General features: G+C 40.8%; 1 pseudogene; it reads right to left on the bottom strand.

The window, feature by feature from the left end:
- The window catches only part of LOC138035607 (uncharacterized), a 3,535-nt pseudogene extending 2,867 nt beyond the window's left edge, over positions 1-668 (bottom strand).
- Between the last annotated feature and the right edge of the window lie 4,332 nt (positions 669-5,000).

Raw genomic sequence — 5,000 nt, 5'->3', positions numbered from 1 at the left:
ACCATTTCGATACCTTAGTTTCCTTAAGGGACGAGACCTTAGAACTGTAGTAGGATCTCTTACAGTTCCTGACTTCTGTACCTTGTTGCGATACATCTTAAACACGGCTGAGTCTTTGCCATGAGTCTTAAACGCCCATTGTATTCTGTAGACCAACGCCTTCATTATGCTCGACACCCAGAGCTTATCTGAGGAGCAAACTTTGACCTTCTGAGTGGGCATAAGGGTATCGATCGCTTTGATCAGAGTGTTGTAGAATGTCTCAGTTTATCCTTCGCATTTGACAGATTCAGAACAGGCTCCCAGCTAAAGTGTGTTAACCATCGCCCAAGTGCGCAAAGGCTACTCTCACGAAGGTCACGCCTCATGATATATTTTTTCTCAGTTTTGCGGTTCAGGCGAGTTGCGTCAGGTTTAATCAGGACTGCATAATGGTCGCTACGTCCGATCTTAGGGAGCTGCGAAGGTGGGCAAAACAGCGAAGGTTTGTTGGTGAGAACCCAGTCGAGCGTGCCGGAGTCTCTTGTCAGGGCTGTGACGACTTGCGATAGGCCCGTGCTCCGTTTTACAACTTGTGCTGAGAGGCCAGTACTTGGAGGGTTGAAATCTCCGCAGATAACAATTAGCCCTTCTGGGTGCTTGGCGAGAAACTGGTCAGCATTTTTCATCAGATGGTCAGTAAGAACGCGATTTTCGGCGGCACCAAAATGAGGCGGATGTTAAACAACACCCACAAGAATGTTTGTTATTGATCTTGGTAATCTAAATGGGCGCACGGAAATCCACAGGGATTCGACTTCATGATCTTCATAGTCGATTAACCGTTTACAAGGAAAGTGAGCATCAATATATGCACAGACACCTCCTCTTTGTCTGACCAATCGATCCCTTCTAAAACAAACATAATTATGGAGATTGCAGGCAGAGTCCGAAATCGAATCATTTAGCTATGTTTGCGTCAAGCATATTATTCCAGGTCTTAGGAGAGCGGTGATTGAGTGTAGCTCATCCAATTTAGGCTGTAGATAGATTATCAAGAAAGACCCTCTCTTTTCTCTAAAATGATGCAAAACAAATGTGTCAAAAACATTGAACTTTTTTTGAAAGTGCTGTGAAACGCAAATTGAAGCAATTAAGGTGGCTAAGGCCACCTGACACAGACAAGCAATTCAACCAATCAGAACGCGAGGCACGTACGTGAGGCCACCGCTAAGGAGACGCGGGAAAATGCGTGTGAACTTCTGATTGGTCAACAAGCTGGCAAGACATTCCTTCCACTAAAAAAACCATGGCGAGATTTCTTTCGAGAATTTAAAAGAAAAACAATCTGGTTTATAGCGACAAATAAGTTTGCAACGTTATTGCCTGCGCATAGGCTCTCTCCTCTCGGCCCACTGAGTCCCACATCTTTCTTCAACGCGCCGGGAGGAGAGATCCCGCTCGCAGGCGAGAACCGGTAAAACTGAGAAGTGTCCCGGTGGAAAGTAGTAGGTAATTGTTAAAACCTGAGTCATACTTGCTTCTTGAGCAACTAGATGCTTCTGTGAAGCATACACTGCGTTGCCTGTGGTACGTGCTACAGAAACTCAGAAGGCACTGAATTGTGTGGTATTGAAATACAGCATTCCAGTCTCTGAAGAATAACAAATAACAGAGAAGTGAAAAACATTGGCTTCTGGGTGACATGTTGATAATTTTCAAGTTCCCTCACAACTTCTTTTCACCACAAGTGTGCCTCTGAGCATCTGAAAGCTTTGTAATACTAAACTTCACTGAAGTCAAGCCCTGTTTCGCGGGGTTAGGGTTAGGATGGGAGACCAAAACAATAAACCTCTCATAAAAACAGAAACATCTGACCGAAAATACTATAACGCTAACAAATGCGAACTCAGCAAGGTACAGATTCTGTTACCTTGCTTTATGCAAAACAATATTGATGAAAAAAGCAAATAACTATTGATACACAGTTTTTCAGAAAGAGCAGAAGGAAGTTTCCCGGACGGCCGATCGAGAATAAAATATTTACGACATGGAAAACAACATTAATTTTGAACCGTGAATATAGAATATAAAAAGTTACGATCAGCGACAAACATTTTGGGAGATTTTTGCTACGTTCAAGTAAAATTGCAAAATCGAAAGTGACATGGCCGGAATTCAGCGGGCGCCGTGATTAAGTTACCGCGGCATGTTTACTCGCCAAACAGTGAAGCGTCTGTGTCAAATGATGGCAAGATACCGGGTTTTTGTAAGTTTTTTTTTTCTGTCAAGTGTTATAAAGTATGAGCGAAGTCAAAACAAAGATCACAATCGCCCAACTCTTGTTTATGCAAAGTCAAAATTTACTCTCCAAGACGCGTACGACGTTATTTATCACCAGGTAATTCCATCATTTACTTTATTATTCATCTGCGTCACAAGTTTTCACTGATTTTGGGGCTCATTTTGTTGAAACTCAAGCACGCTTCCAACAGGCCTGTGAACCCTTCCTGCTTACAGAGCAATACTAAAAAACCTCTCCCATATCACATTTGAACCTTAAGCTCGAAAATTCAATACACAACATGATATTATAATTCACAAAGGCAGGAAATACCACAGAATCCTTTTCCAGCGAAATATTTATTGAAACAAAAACATATTTGCTCTTAGAGGCGAAAACCTCTTCCTATTTCATTGCGTGCGTGAAGACAAGAAACTCAATCGTGTCAAATTCCACGTACTTCAGGTAAATATTATAGTCACTTTGATTTCGTCTCGACGGGCGATAGATTGTTGTCGAAGTCCAGTGCTCGTCGCTTTGAGATTCCTGCCTATTTTATCCAACTAACTTTCCATTATTGAGCTTCATAAGGGTATATTTTGTTTAAGGATCCACTAAAACGCCATTCGCGTTACATGACTTTCGACGCCATTGCAGGCTAAGTTAATGATTCTACTGTGTCCACCAGAGAAATCTACGCAGTTCCACTACCCTCTCGATCCTAAGAAAATACGCGCAGAAGGCTCTGTCCACAAAGACACCACTTACCAGGGGAGTGACAGGCAAGACTTTTACCGACACGGAAAAAAAAAAAAAAAAAAAAACTAAAAAAAAACAAAAAAAAAACAAACAAACAAACTAAACGCAGACCTTGACTGGGTTTGCCATGAGGCAACCCAGTAAAAACAAACATGATGTGCTTTCTAGTGGAACTAATTTCCTATTATATCCACAGAACCCTCCAATAAAAATAATGCAAAGCACACCAAGACTCAGATAAACATTTCACAAAGAAAAAATTGGTTTCCAATGCCCAACAAAAAGCGAACAAGATTTGTGATGGCAAGGACGTTCTTGCTAATTTGAAGCTTATTCTTGAACTTTTATTTATTATTTTGTTCACCGAGTGGCCGGCACGACTTTTACGGTGTCTAATAAAGATAACTGCTCTATAAAGGATGATTAGTTCAGTGTCTAAGAAAACGGTAAAGTTTGACAAAAATTGTTATTTACCAAGAAACAAAGCTGTTGAGCGAGTACTGAAAAGAAAAATGAGACGCTAGAATGAACAATTTCTAAGGTTCTATGATGACACCCTGCGTCTGCCTTTACTGAAACCGAAAATCTTTCCTCAGTCGAATAGGGAAATCCTGCATTGTTAACAATTTTTGCAAATTTAGCAAAAGTCGATCGTTTTCTAATCATTCATCCTAACATAAAGTACTGTATATTGAAGTATGTTGCAGAATGAGATATCTCTGGAATCTGAACTTGATATACCTGATAATCTCAGAGCATGGTGCTTTGAAAATCGAAAATTTTACAAAGAAAAAACGTCTATTCTACTTTCTTACATCCAATAATGCATCTCTTTTACCCTCCCAAGAATTTGCATAGGCATTGTTTTTGAGAAATCGAAAAGAAAGATTATGCAAAATTTTTGGGCGTAAAGAAGATGTATTATGGAATTTGAGAAAGTAGAGAATGGAATGATTAGTGCCTTTGCCACTCAACTGAGAAACAGGTTGTCACGTGACGTAATCGCCGCCATGTTGATGAACGGCGACAACTGATCTCTCATTAGCTTCTTTTGATCGTCCACCAGAAGTCGTGCATTTCTCTCTGTTATTGATATCTCTAGAGGTTGGTTGAAAACGTCCTAGTTATCATTTTTTGATGGCTAACAACTCAAAAAATTGGAGATTTAAATCAGGGTGCGTTTCTTTGGGATGATCCGAAAAGGAACCGATGAATCCACTATGGGAAAGGATTCTTCGGTTCCTTTGATGCATCATGATCCAAGTGATCTTGGATCAATGATCCTTTTTCGGATCATACCAAAGAAACGCATCCTTTAATAGGTTTAACTTGTTTTTTTTTTAATTTAAGCAGCAGAACAGAAGACGTTTCGTGTTTCCATAGCCTCATGTAAACACGAGGGGTGGTTGGGAGAATTCGATACGGTTATGCAAATCCGAGACGCAGTCGAGGGTTTGCAAAGTTGTCGAGAATTCTCCCATATTCATCCACTTTCCTTTTTCTCTTCCTCTAAAGCTTTCTTTCAAACAATCAATTTTTTATTAATTACATCAAACAAGGCCTTTGTCTCTTATTAGACCAAGCCTAAAAACAACCAGGTTGGCTCCAACGGGATCAGAACATGTGGACCCTCTACGCTGCACGGTACAGTGCTCAAACCAACCGATGACTGCAGCCATATGCATTCATTTGAAAGCTACCAGACATTTTTCACGGGTTCTATAAGGAAAACAATTTGAGCTCTGAAATCTGCACAGATAAGTGTGAGGATCACTTGGTCTCGTTTCGTCTTTAAACCCGCACTTCAAAGATTCATTCATTTCAGATGCGATAAAGATCCACTTAGAGATTAGGGGTAGATAGTGGGGGGTAGGCGGTGTCTACTATAAGAGACAATTGCTTAAATTGTCCAGATAAGTGTGAGGATCCACACTGCGGTCAACCGTCTGAGCTATGCGCAATGCACTCGTACCCGGTC

This window comes from Montipora capricornis, unplaced genomic scaffold (genome assembly GCF_036669925.1).
Source record: "Montipora capricornis isolate CH-2021 unplaced genomic scaffold, ASM3666992v2 scaffold_429, whole genome shotgun sequence".
NCBI lineage: Eukaryota > Metazoa > Cnidaria > Anthozoa > Scleractinia > Acroporidae > Montipora > Montipora capricornis.
Note: the sequence above shows the minus strand (reverse complement) of the source record. Positions and strands in the feature narration are given on the sequence as shown.